The sequence below is a fragment of the Limulus polyphemus genome, unplaced genomic scaffold, assembly GCF_000517525.1.
Source record: "Limulus polyphemus unplaced genomic scaffold, Limulus_polyphemus-2.1.2 Scaffold4842, whole genome shotgun sequence".
In the NCBI taxonomy this organism is placed as follows: domain Eukaryota; kingdom Metazoa; phylum Arthropoda; class Merostomata; order Xiphosura; family Limulidae; genus Limulus; species Limulus polyphemus.
This window is the reverse complement of record NW_013670452.1, coordinates 61791-76058: the sequence shown is the minus strand read 5'-3', so window position 1 is coordinate 76058 and position 14268 is coordinate 61791. Positions and strand designations below refer to the sequence as shown.

General features: G+C 31.0%; 1 protein-coding gene and 1 long non-coding RNA gene across 2 annotated transcripts in view; one reads left to right on the top strand and one right to left on the bottom strand.

Annotated features, from left to right (window-relative positions):
• Positions 1 to 1543: 1543 nt before the first annotated feature.
• On the top strand, positions 1544 to 7430 carry LOC111088949. Its single transcript, XR_002613321.1, has 2 exons — positions 1544 to 1660; positions 6013 to 7430. It is a non-coding gene; the product is annotated as an uncharacterized LOC111088949 (long non-coding RNA).
• Positions 7431 to 8260: 830 nt separating this feature from the next.
• Positions 8261 to 14268, bottom strand: part of LOC106471767 (roundabout homolog 1-like) — a 58357-nt gene continuing 52349 nt past the window's right edge. Inside the window, exon 26 of the mRNA XM_022400376.1 lies at positions 8261 to 11045. The gene's annotated coding sequence lies outside the window, so the exon portion shown is untranslated. The remainder of the gene's footprint in view (positions 11046 to 14268) is intronic.

The window sequence follows — 14268 nt, the reverse complement described above, 5'->3', positions numbered from 1 at the left end:
GGCAGTATGTTCTTTCAAGTTACACTTGACTGAAACATCCACTGCACTCTGAAAAACTTCACTGATTTCTCAATCACTGAAAATTAACTTCTACTTCTTAACACATTACTCATAGTTATAACTACGTACCAACCTAGATATTAGTTCAAATTTTTAACTTATTGCATCATCATTATGATTAGCAACTCCCTCAAGAAAAAAAAAAACGTTTACACAATATATATATATATAAATCATTGGACCTTCAAGGGTCCAAGATATCCATTAATGAATCTTGAGTTACAACTTTTCTTAACAAACAGAAAACTAATTGCTAAATGGAGACCTAATCCCTCGAACATTTATCAACCCTTTTCTTAAAGTCTTGCAAAATTGCATTACAACCTTTACAATTCTTGATAGCAATTTGTTCCACAGACTTAACATGCTATTGAAGTAAAACTGGTGATGTGTGTCACATTTTCAAATCTTATATTTATGAACTTTTACAATTCTTGATAGCAATTTGTTCCACAGACTTAACATGCTATTGAAGTAAAACTGGTGATGTGTGTCACATTTTCAAATCTTATATTTATGAACTTTTGTTCCACTGTCCGTAGAATTCAACATTAGAAAATATGATATATAAAAGTTATTGATTCATTTAATAGTTTTGAATGAAAATGTTCAAATTTAAAAGAAATGAGAATATTTATCCTGGTAACAATTTTTCCATCAACTTCAAGTTGATAATTTCTTAAAGTTTGTAATCTCAGAAAAAATGCATTTATTAACACTTATTACTTCTTTGGAGTTATATGTTATCTTACCAGGCAACCATAGTGTAAGATGTAGTTAACCAAGTAATCATAGATTGACAATTTTGTTTCCTGCAAGTAAGTAAAATCATTTAAGTTTTCAAGTGTCAAATATCTATTAGGATCATCTCATCATTCATTAAACATCAGTATTTTACAAAAACATCTATATGACAAAAAAATTTAGTGATACAAAAGCTTAATGTATTTCTAAAGGAGCTTTTATTTTTTTATAAAAATAGAAAAAATTTAATTTTATAATATAACACAAGAAGACTGAAGGACAATAAACACAATCTTTCTGGTACATTTCAGCATAATGGACAGAAATATAAAATAAATTAGTAATTACACAGCTAGCTGCATATTATGTTCTGAGATTATTTGTTTGATCACCAAGATTACTAAGTTTACTATTTTCAGTTGACTGAAATAGACCAATCTGATATGTATTTGTGAGTATTCTCAGGTCATTTCTGTAATTTTACTATTCAATTTTGTTGAATTGAAAAAAAAAATGTATAAAAACCAGTTTAGTTGCTTTATACTGAAATGTATAACCAGGAAAAATTATATAACACTTCATTTAAAATACTAATATATCCATTAAATCATTTTCACAACACATTATATTATGTGCAATAACAATAAGTTGGTTTAATATTATGAAGTTTGCGCCACTGATGAACAAACCATAACATTTTGTGAAGATGTAATTCCTTTTTACATTTCTTCTAGGTTTATCAGTCCATGAGAGGGTGGTGTGGAGACCATGTCTAACTGTGGTAACCTTCTTCTGTTTAATCTGGGAAAACTTCAGGCTTATTGTACATTGACCCTTGTGATGTACTTGCTCCTTAGTAAGTAGTACCATACTATCAAAAAGATAGGTGCTTGAGTAAGGAAGCACATTATGCTAATATAATAATAGGTAGGCTAACAATGATTTAGAAGCATAAGGAAGCACATTATGCTAATATAATAATAGGTAGGCTAACAATGATTTAGAAGCATAAGGAAGCACATTATGCTAATATAATAATAGGTAGGCTAACAATGATTTAGAAACATAAGGAAGCACATTATGCTAATATAATAATAGGTAGGCTAACAATGATTTAGAAGCATAAGGAAGAGTTTCATTGATGGTGAAACATAGTATACGTTTCGACAGAACATTGGTCTGTCTTCTTCAGATATGATCAGTACTAAGCAATACAAGGTTTATATGTCATTACAAAGACATATGACACAGGGATTAAATGTCACAGAAATTGTGTCAGCAGGTGACAGGATATAGGTAGATGTTAAGTCTGATCAAGTGTATGAATGGTGAATAGACCTTGCCAAATATGGCTAATGTTGCTAGGGCCATTATCATGGTTTAGTGAGAGGTCGTTTGCTTTGATTATTTCTATACTTTCTAACTAATTTCTTTCTTTTTTAGTTTTTTCTTCTCTTACACCAACCCAAAACTAAAAAAGAAAACTTATTACAATCAGTAAAAACTGGATGATAAGGACATGTTGGTTCATACAAGCACTTTCCCATATAGAAGCAACTACTCAGACTTAAAATGTAAGCAGACTTTTTAAAGAACAAAACTTAACAACGTTTACCATCTTCTTTAAACCATTCTAAAAATAAACTATAGGAAAGGACAAATAATTCTGCCTTTGGGCTATCAAGTCATGAATGAATTTCATACATTCCACTTGTATTTCCAATCTAATTTTTCTATAAATTGGACAGACTTGTAACTGTTAGTTTGTTTAATCTCCTAACCTCTTTGAATTAAATATCCCATTAATACTTTTGTATTTCAAATGCTGAAGTCTAGCATCATAATAACTCCTGTATTATTTAAAGTGGGTCATGGGTTTGAATCCCATAACTGAACTTTCTTGCTCTTTCTGGTAAAGGGGGACTTTACTGTGACGATCAATCCCACTATTCATTAATAAAGAGTAGTCCAAGAGTTTTCTATCATTAGTACAGATAGCCCTTAGGTAGCTTTGTATGAAATTCAACAAAACAATTAAAAATAAAGCATTGTTTAAAACAGCATTATAAAACAAGCCAAACAAGAGTTATTTATACATTGGAAGGAAATCTTTACTCTTAAAACTGATGTAAATTGATCACAACACCTTGTGAAGTAGCAATTTCTATTTTATGTTTAAGTTTCGATTTTATTTATCATTAATGTATTTTCCCTTCTATATTTTGATTCAGCTATATTTTCATTTGCCTTAGTAAGTGCTAGCTTACCTGCTTCCTAGTGAACATTAATATTAATGAAGTCATTTTTATGTTAAAACACCAAATGAGGTTCCCTAGCAGCGATGTATAGATACTTAGTTCACATTGATTATTTAAAACAAATGTTAAGTAGCTAGTCATGTAATATGTAATCTCATGGTTTAGCAAGACAGTAAAATGCCTTAAGGCTTGAAGTTAGACTGACAAGAGAAAGAGAGGGGTGTTGGGCTAGAGATTTGTGAAAGTTTCATACATAAGATAGTTGATTTGTTTAATGATTCTATTGGATCTTGATCTTTTATATGTGATTTAACATTATTTCTTTGAGAACTGTCTAATATTGTTATTAACAATTTTAAAAATTAACTTCTGCTCCTTCCATTTCTTTATTATCCTTATTCATTATTATTATTATTTGTGATTTTATTATTCAAAACTTCACTTCCTTGAAATATTCTGTTTGTTTCATTTGGAGATTCAGTTATTTCTTTACAAACAGTTATTTGTTATTGATCGATTATATTTTATAAATTTTATATTGTGTTTAATAAATTGTATTTTTTGTACCATGGTAGAAACTGGTTGAGTTAACATGTTAAAACTATGTTTAATTTTGTTTTTACCAAAAATTCTTAAAGAATTGTAACATCTTGCAAATGTTTACTCACAGACTCTTTTCCTCTTATGTTTAAATTCCTTCAAATAGTGGAATTTCATTACAACTCTTATAATACACAAACAGTACCAAAGTTGAGCACAATTTTGCAGCAATGGGACATAAACCATGGACTTTCAGGTTCACAGTCCAGAATTCTAATCAGCAGGACATGTCTATCTCAGTTTCTGATTGAAAAGAGAACTAATTTTCTTGACTGTCTATAAAAAACTTGGGATAAACAATAGTGACAAAGATTAAATACTGTTGATAAGCTGTTCATAAACAACAGTAAATATAACATTTGCACTGATCAGTAAGGATTAAATTTGTCTTAAACATAATACAAGGAAAGCTTAGTACTAAATGGATGATAAAAACGTAGAAATGTAGCAAAGTGAAATGTTGACTGAGAAACTACTACTGATAAATTGAACTTTTTTTGGAAGATTAGTTATAAAGTGATTTGTATATATATTGAGCAACAACTTAACACAGCAGTGACTTTTAGGTAAGATCATATGTGGCATAGAATGTTGTGATATTATGGGTTGTTAATAAATAACATCCACAGTTGAGGAGGGGGTTAAGTGAATGTGAAAGATACAGAGAAGTAGGGAGGAAGGTCAATGACTGGTATCTTTTTTTGAGTTTTACTATCATTTAATAAATATATATATAACATTTTGATGTTTTCTTGGACTAGTATTTGTTAACTAAAATAAATGGTAATGGAGTCTTAGAAATTTAGGGGTTTTGAAAATATTTCTCAATGAAAAATAAAAAGAGAAATTAAGTATTAATAATTACTTCTTCAACCAAAAGTAGGTTGAGGGGATACCTTGCTTTATGTAACATCATACTTGGGAGGGACTAAAGTGTTGTTATATGAGTGAACAAAGGAGAGAGTGAAAAAAAGCCTAAAAGGTATGACATCATAAATGGAGAGCTTCAATCTAGTAAACCTCCATCATGATACATATAGTATTATATACCCCCTCTGCTGGTTCATATAATATCTTTGCTTTGTGTTATGCCTAGGAGCATAGTTACACTTTCAGTGATTTCTTTACACACTCATAATTAATTTTTACCGAAGTTGTGTGAAAAGATTGTGACTGTTTTATTGACTGATGAATGTATGCACTTTGTTGTCATTTATTGTATGTTCTGTTATGGGTGACATCTCATAAGTTTCTATAAATCAATTTTAAATGAGTATTCAATTTTTACAATAATATTAATTGAATTGAATATTTGTGTGTGTGTGTGCTGTAGTTTGAAGTATTTCAAATAAATAAAAAAATTAAATTACATGTATAGAAAATCCAACAGGAAGAATTTAGATTTTTAACAATTGATATTTCATATTGTTGACAGTGCTATTGTTAACTTCCTGGAAATGAAACTAATGTGCTGTTTATTGCTCTACGTCTTACATAACAGAAGTGTAATGGTATATCAAAAAATGTAATCAGACCTATTAAATGTTATGGCAGAAGTAATTTTTATTTATAATATTTTATAAAAATTGAAAACTTTCAAATTTTAGAACTGGTGTGCACTGACAATGGTTGAAAAAATTCAGTATGTTACAATTCCAAATTTATATTGTGCATGTACTGTTTTTTTTTCTTATTCAGTAAACAAACAAATATTTCATGATGCAGAATTGTGAAATAATTGCTGATTCATATGTCTCGTTTTATGAATAAGTGTGTGGTGATGTTTATTTATTGTTATATTTTAGCTTCATATACAATGTTTCATAAGTGTAAATAGTTCTTGTAAACACAATTTTGAATAAGTTAATGACAAATCTTAAAGTTAAGGATAAGTGCTACCTCACAAAAGAAGTATGTTAAACATTTTTATGAAAGTGATTAAGACATGGCCTTGTGGTTAGCATGCCTGGACTCTGAATGTAAGGGTTCACAGTTCAGGTTATGTTGGCAAAAATATTTGCTCTGCACTTTGGGGCTGTAGGTGTGCTGTATGAACAATGGTCAGAACAAGAGTTGTTGGTGAATACTGCTGACTAGTGATTCAAAATTAGCGATGGCTGTGCTCAGGTAGTTATTGTGTAGTGCTACATGAAAATTGTAAAAACCAAAACAACATACAAACAATTATGAAAAAAGCAAAAATATATTTAGAATAAATCTTGTCTTTAGTTTTTCTGAAGAGTTGTTTCTACTAAATGTACATTAAAATTTTAAACAATTACTTTATAGATTTATTACTTTTATCAAGGTGGTGAACTTAAGTCATGTTTTATATCATTTATGATTTCAGTGGACACCACAATTCACTTTATGTGGCATGATGTTTTCCAAAGTGACGTCCATGTTAAATATAATGTATGAGCATATTGGAAGAAAGAGGTACTTGAGAAGTCAATATGAAAATCCTCATAAAATCCCTGGAGAGACTTGAATTCATTTTTCTAGTAAAACAAACCTTGTTGTTGTGTTATGTATGTGCCTAGAAGATTATTGTTGTATGATATACACAAGTCTGTGATTGTGCAGAGTTGTCCAATATTTGATACAACATTTGTGGTTGTGAGTTGAAGGATGTTGTGGATCCTCATCTAACTTTCAAAGAAGCCTAAACTAAGATTATTGAGTGTGCTTATTGCATGTAAAAAACATGAAATATCAAAGCTACATGTGTGTTTCGCTGGTAGTCTTTTTCTTTTATGACTTGTGGCTAATGAAATGCAATTTGTATAAGTCAATAAATAAATAAAATATGGCTAGTGTTGCAATGGCCAGTTGAAGTTCAGATAACATAAATAGCACGATTGACATTTAAGACGAGACAGTCAGTACCATATTTCTTATAGCTTGATAAAGTATACTTGGAAGTTTTGTATATAAAAAGTATTAAAGATGGCATAAATAAATGAAAATAATATTACTAGAAATTGTCTTATATATTGCATTACTGAAAACTTTGTGTAAAGCAAGTCTGTGTAGCAAAATTTTATTATTAACAAAATTATGTCATTTAGTTTAGAAGAGCATGAGAATTCTTCTTCTCTAACTGAGACTGTTTTTTATTTGTAAAAATGAAAAGTGGCTTTAAAAAAGGTTCACATGTTTTTGTTTACATTATTAGGACACTGTTCTTTCATCAGGTTTAATATAACATATTTTTAGATTTATCTTTTTTGATTTGTTAATACTTTTATATATATTGGCAATAATAATACTCTATAATACATATAATAATAATATTCATATTACTCTACAAAATGCCACAGATCTTACAACATTTTTGATATAGTGTGATTTTTAAGGAAGCTTGCCAAAGCATGCATACTTTTTTAATATTATTTTCTGTTTGTGTATAACATTTCAATAACTTTAAATTGCTTCAGAAATAAAGTTGAAAAAATACAGATGAAAATTCTAATATGAATATATACATACATGTGAATAAACATATTACTTGGATTAATGCTAATAGTAATGTACTTGCTTTTCCCATAGATTTTGCTAGATTCATAAACTTTTATACTGATTTTTGATGTAGAAAAGTTTTTGTAACCAAAAAATGTTCAACATTTGAAAGTGAACAGCAGTGTACATTGAATATAAATGTATTGCAGTCTGTAATCAGTATGTCATTATTCCTGAAGACCTGTATCTGTTTGTATAAATTACTGTATGTATGTTTTATTTAAATGAAATAAATAAACTGTAATATTTGTTGCTGTTTGTACTTAATTAATTCCAGATTTAAAAATGAAGCCCAAACAGAAGCAGTGAGCTGACTATTTGTGGTTATTGAGTAACATCCTATGGTATTTGCGTGAAATACATTAACAGAACTAATTTTCCTTTATTTTTATGACTTGTTAGCTGTATATCATAACCATCCAGGCATTGCTATTTCATCTTTTCAAAAGAAATGAAGTATGGTCAGGAATATAAATAAATTTTTTAAGTTTTGATACATAAACTATTTGTATATATTCAGTGTACAAAATGTGTTTCAGCTGGCCCAGAAAAATCTGTAGCCAACTGTCATAGATTTTTAGTAACTTCACATTTAAGCCACAGGTGAATCCTATTGTAGTGTTTGAACATGACTTTTTCTAACATTCTCCATTGTCCAGCACTTCATGCTTATCTATGTGATGTTCAATGACTCCCAAAAGTATATGAAACTGCAAGGGAGCTTCTCAAGAAATTCCCCAAGATGCCTTAAATGAGCAATAATTTTTCAGCTTTGCATCTGTACTTTTAAACACTGAAAGAAAATAATTACTTACTTGTCTTTCTATGGCATAAACCAAAATAAGCTGACGTATATTTTGGCCTTTGCCATATTATTAAAACCAAATTTTTATATTTGGAGGCCAGGTCTAGTTAGATAGTTACATAGGAGTAAGATTTATTTAAAGATCTGTATATTCTTTGTATTATCTATTTTACAGATCTTCATTATAATTCACGAACATAAATTGGTTTCATAACTCAAGAGTTTGTTTCTTTGTCATATTCAAGCTTTAACCTCATTTTAGAAAAGGAAACTTTAATGACTTTACAATACACATCATACACACTAATTTTTACATCAATTACAAATCTGTACTTTTAATGTAGTCTTTTATTTTACAAAATGATTTCATTCTCCATGTATGTACATATCATTACAGTGGTAAACCTTACAACAACCAGTAGTACAACAAATTCCATGCTATCTAATGGAATTGTGGAAGAAAAGAAGTCTCTGTTTCTTTAGATCAAGAGTCAATGCTCTAGAACAGCATTTCTCAACCTTTTCAACAGTAATGACCAGCTTTCCTAAACTGTTGCAGACCATTAGAATGCAAGTACAAGAAAAAAATCTTTACAATTTACATATGAATATTCTGTCAGTTTTTGTGAAATCCCATGAACCGGAAAGGTGGTTTTGATGAACCGGCACTAGTGTGTGGATCAGTAGCTGAGAAACACTGCTCTAGGTTACTTGCAAAGATCAAATCTATTACTATAATTTTTAAACCTAAGTAAGAGCACAGAGTATGTTTCCACTGACCCACAAAGATTTATAACTATTTAGCTAATTGTCATATATTTTCAGTAATTTTACATTTAAGCCACAGGTGGAGTCTACTGTAGTGTTTGAACAAGACATTATTCAATGTCAGACTACTATAAATAGTACTGATGTAAGTTATGATTGTGAGTAAAATAACTATTTCTATAGTCTCCTTTGATGTAGAGTCTAGTGAAACACATATCATGGGAAAGTTCTGTTTAGGAAAGGATAAAGTTTAAATATTACAGCATCGTCATTTATTTTGCAGTGTGGTGGGAACATGCCCTGAAGAAGTTGCAATGTCAAATTTTTATAAATAGATAATTTTTCATTGAATATATTATCATACTGATGTCTAGTAGGACATTTCAGTTAGCATTACAAATAATTAAGCCTTGAGATTATGAAGATTTCTTAAAAATCCACAGCAAAAAACAGGTTAAAGCTCAATTTGTAAAAGGTTAACCAGTTTATAAAGTTATGAAGATGTCATCCTTTTTGTTTTTAATTACTGATACAGCATATTAAAGTAACTGGCAGTATTGGCTTTATTACATGGTAGGTAACACAGGACAACCACAGTAACATAAAAAAGTGATTCAGAAATGAACTAACTGTAGTAACTGGTATGATAGTAGGCGACTGTAACAGATATGACTGTAGAGGCTGTAGTAGCTTGTATGAAAATACCACACGTGGTAAAAAAACTGAATCTGAACAACAATGAAACTGTTATTTTTACTAAAGACAACTATTCATCCACAATTCCTTCAAGATGTGACGTAACTCAAACTTTGGCACTTTTCAGGACAAGTCCTAAGTACAAGTTCAACAAAATTTACAATTATACAGATTTTCCTGTAACTAGGTTTATGTAATGTACTCATGACTTGAAAAAATTGAACATCAGAGATGTATCTATACACATTATTAATAACTAAATCAATAATCACAATTATACAAGCTAGATAATTACAAGATGAAGGGAAAAAAAGGTATTGGGAAAGGCAGCATTTTATTTCTGGAAATTACTTATATTATGGTGATCTTTCCTGATAATTATTGTTTTGTTGTTCAAATATTCCAGAAACAATTTACACATGCACACCCACATATATATATACATGTATATAACTGACTTGTTAGATTTGACTTTAGCATGCAACAAAACGGAATTATTATACAGAAATTATAAATTTCACATAACTGTTCAGCTAATTTATATATGTATTTTTTCTGATGAAACCATTTTGGATTTACCACTATTTTTTGATGTAATTACGGTTTCCACTATTTTCAAATTAGAAGCCACTCAGAATCATTTATTCAAAAGTATGAACAACAAAATAATCTTGGGTAATGGCACTTAATAACAGATAAAGTTACCAAACCTTCAAAGGCCTCTGATGTGCATATTATACAACTGTTGGAGTTATAATTAAGAACATGCCAAACATCATGAAAATGAAGAATATCCCCACCTCCCCCAAGTTCAGCAAAATTACATACAAGTAATATCAACTGCCAAATTTTCAGTTATGTCATCAACATTAGAATAAATAAGAAACCTCAGTTTTCCTCTGATTACAAGTAGATATGCTTACATGTGTACAGGTGGTTGCTTATTTTGTAATCACAACATTAAAACAAGGTGTATCAACTGATTCCTAATGTGATGAGAAACAACCATTCTCAATACCTAATATCACTAATCTCTTAATGATATGCAAATATTCTTCTACTAATCAAAAGCTTGTCTGCCACTTTTTACCAAACTTCTAATTATGTTCACCTCGAAAATCAGCACAGACTTGAGCACTACCACAAGGTACACTAATTACATTTTGTTTTTAGATTATTGCAAACACTTAATTTTGGCACATCATAACTGTGTCTTCCTTATAATTATTGTCTAAAACCTTATATAATTCTGAGTAAGAAGAGGAAACCAAGTACTTTAGCCCTTTTAAATCAGCTTCTTCCTGCTGGGCATTAAAATTCAAGTTTGCACAAAAGTTTTCATTTCTTTATTGAACCAATGTATCATGCTTCATAGCATTTCACTGATTTTTTAATAGAATTATTGAGTAGCTATTGTGACCACTTCTCATGTAGTGGGATCACTCAACAGCAGTGTCCTAGCACATACCATTGTGCTGTCATCATCTTAGTATTTGTGGATCACACTTGAAATACCTTGGTTTCCTGGGTGTCACCTCAAAATTTCCCAGTATACTTAGGATCTGTGTAGTTCACATCCACATGACAGGTGTCTAAAGAGAAAGAGAAATTATAATGTTTTGAGAGAACTATCATGTGCACACTATGAAAATAATGATTTTAGACTGATTCAGTAATCATGCAAGCACAGCTTAGTCTTGAAAAAAGGTTTGTTGTGTTATTTTTAATTATATTTTCCTTTATTTGGGAGGGGTTGCTATGGTACATGTGGTATGTATACACACACACCTTGGGGTTGAATGGTTTAGAATAATATAGTTTTGAATGTTTGAAATTTACACATTAACTTTTATTGGAACATTAAATACTTTTCATCAGTATTTTGAAATGTAAAAATAAGTATTTCTTTGTAAAAAAAACTTTGCCGTAAAAGTATTTAATCATGCGGTGCATTCAAAAAGAACTCTTTTAAGAACTGCTTTAGTAAACATGCTATTTTATAAAGTGAAGGGATGTTCAGAAAGGAACAAGTTTATTTTACAATAAGTTGGATATGAATGAACTGCAGCTGATGAATGACCATGGCATCCTACTTATATTTTTCCACGATAGGAAGTTTAAGTATCTTGCATGTATAGAAAAATGACTTTTGTTAGTTACATTCATTTGATGGTGTATTTACTGCCAGTGCCACCATCAAAGCTGAAATCTATACTAGGAAAGCAATGAAGTTTGCTTACACTAAACATTCAAGCAATAAAAATATCTGATGTTGTCTAGCACTATGTTAAGTGCCAGGTCCTATATTTCCTCATTGTGTACGAGATGATACTAGGAAGCTCTTTTTCAATCCCCATGACTTCCGTCTTTTTACCTCCTTTCAAAAATGGTAGTGGACAGCATTTCTAGACAACTGATGATCTTAAAGTAGCTGTTTGCAAGTATATTTCCAGTACTATCTTCTGCAATTTACTGAACTGGTTTAATTAATGAAGCTCACAAAGTATATGATTAAGGTTTTAATGATAGTTAGAGGTTTGATATACACTTGGATGATACTTTTATTAAAAAAAAAAATTGCAGACAGTAGGACTAAAAGACAAAAGTTTAAGATGTGGAAAACTCAGGTATGACTCCAGTTAAGGTGCCTTCAGGTGTGGTAGAATCTGCAACAGTGAAGGAGTTTAAGAGAAAATTAGATAGGTATTTTAAAGGTAAGGGTTGGATATAAGAAAAGGAGTTTCTAAGTACAGTTTGGAGTGGGGTGTTAGTATTGAAAATGAGATAGTCTAGAAGGAACAAATAGCTCTTTGTTATATCCATTGGAATTATAAGAAATGAAACGTATTTTAATTAATAATGACTATGTTTTGAAGTGATGTCTGGTTTCTTAACACCATTAGTTGCAATCTAATACAGTGAATTCCCATTTCTTTCTGAACACCCTTCTACTATTATATACAAAGCATTTAACTTTTTCTGATACCAGCATTCAAGATTTTGATTTATTGAGGTTTTTGATTGATTAACTTTCAAAAACCACATAAAATAAATAGTAACCTCTACTTGGGGTGGAAACACATTGTTTATTTAATCATGTGAACTGGAAAGCAATCGAAAAGTCTACCTTGTTCGGTAATTCTAAGAAATCATGAATGAAAACAGAGAAGAACAGATAAGAATATGTCAACCACATAATATGACCCAATAGGGTGGCTGAGATATGAAATAGTAGTTGTCTAGATGCTAGTTATATCACAATCTGAATAGACAACAATTGTCGTGTGAACTAGATTACATGAGTGCAGTGTGATGACTATCAGTTTTATTTAAGTCATTTACAAATCAGAATTACAGTAAGGTTTAATAACACAATATTATTTATACATTCAATTTTATTTTTAACACAAATTATTTTTACTTTATTAACTTTACACTACTTCATAAACACCAGTAAGCTAGTCTTCTTGTTTGTAGGGACTATGAATGCTTTCATATTGTTACGTCTGTGTTCATTTGTTAATTTTTCGTAGAAATTCTTTCCGGGAAACTTCAGCGATACACATCCTTTCTTAAATAAAACTAGTTTATTCTTTCTCAATACAACTTTACAATACACTTAATTTCTACAGTCACTTCAACACATGCTATAATTCTCAATGAACGATTCATACACTTTACTTACTACCTCGCTTGACTCAATTGTCTGCCTATATCTTCAATCTTTCTGTCCGTTATTCAATTCCATAATTGTCTCGCTTTATCTGGTGCATTTATATATAAGAATAGAGGGCACCTAGCAAATACTGGATTATTCTTGATGTTCCTGATCGTTATAGAATCTCATGGAGTGTTACTAGCGTCACATGACTTCTGCTGTCGTAACACTGCCCTTCCTTAGTATTTTTCATCCCAAACAATAGCCACTTACATTAAACCAATAGATAATTAACAATAACTTAAATAAATGTACAGAATTTACAAACACTACAAACATAAAATTAAATTCAACAAAGTCTCTTAATTTTATGGGACGTATCTTCTTCCGTACTGGTCTCCATCTCGCTGGCTTCTGCATAACGTGAAGTTCATCTGCTCCATCGGGAATTGTCCTATCATCGGTAACAGTCACATCAGTGATAGTAACTTCATCAAGGGCTTCACTGTTTCCCTTCTCAAAACCGAGTAGAGTTTCTTCTTCGACAGTGGCTTTTTGGGGTGACACGTCTTCAGTGGCGTCATTTGTTCTGTTGTTCACTTTGTCCCAAGTGAAATGTCCTGGACCGTGATAACGCCGAAGCCTGTTGGCATGCACCACCTTTGGCTTACCTCGCCGACCACATTTCATTTGGAAAGTCACGTCTGAGAGACGATCCACTATGTCATGTGGGCCTTCCCATGGAGAAGACAACTTAGGAGACTTCCCTTTGGTCTTCCTGTGATTATACAACCACACCTTGTCTCCTGGTACAAAGCTGACTTCGGTAGATCTCTTATCATAACATAGCTTCATGGAATCAGCAGACGTTTTCAAGTTTGAACGCACTTGATGGTGAATATTATCCATCCTTTCCGATAACACTTTCACGAACTCTGACACATATTCAGGCAACTCTTCGTAAGGTGGGCGTCCTGTTATCAGATCCACTGGCAACGGAAGTTCCCGACCAAACATTAGCTTTGCTGGAGTGTATCCAGTGGCTTCATGCTCTGCTGTTCTAGAGCCCATCAACAATGGAGGGAGTAAGACATCCCAGTCATCTTGGCAGCTATTTCAAAACTTTGCCAATTCTTGTCACAGTGTCCAGTTGTACT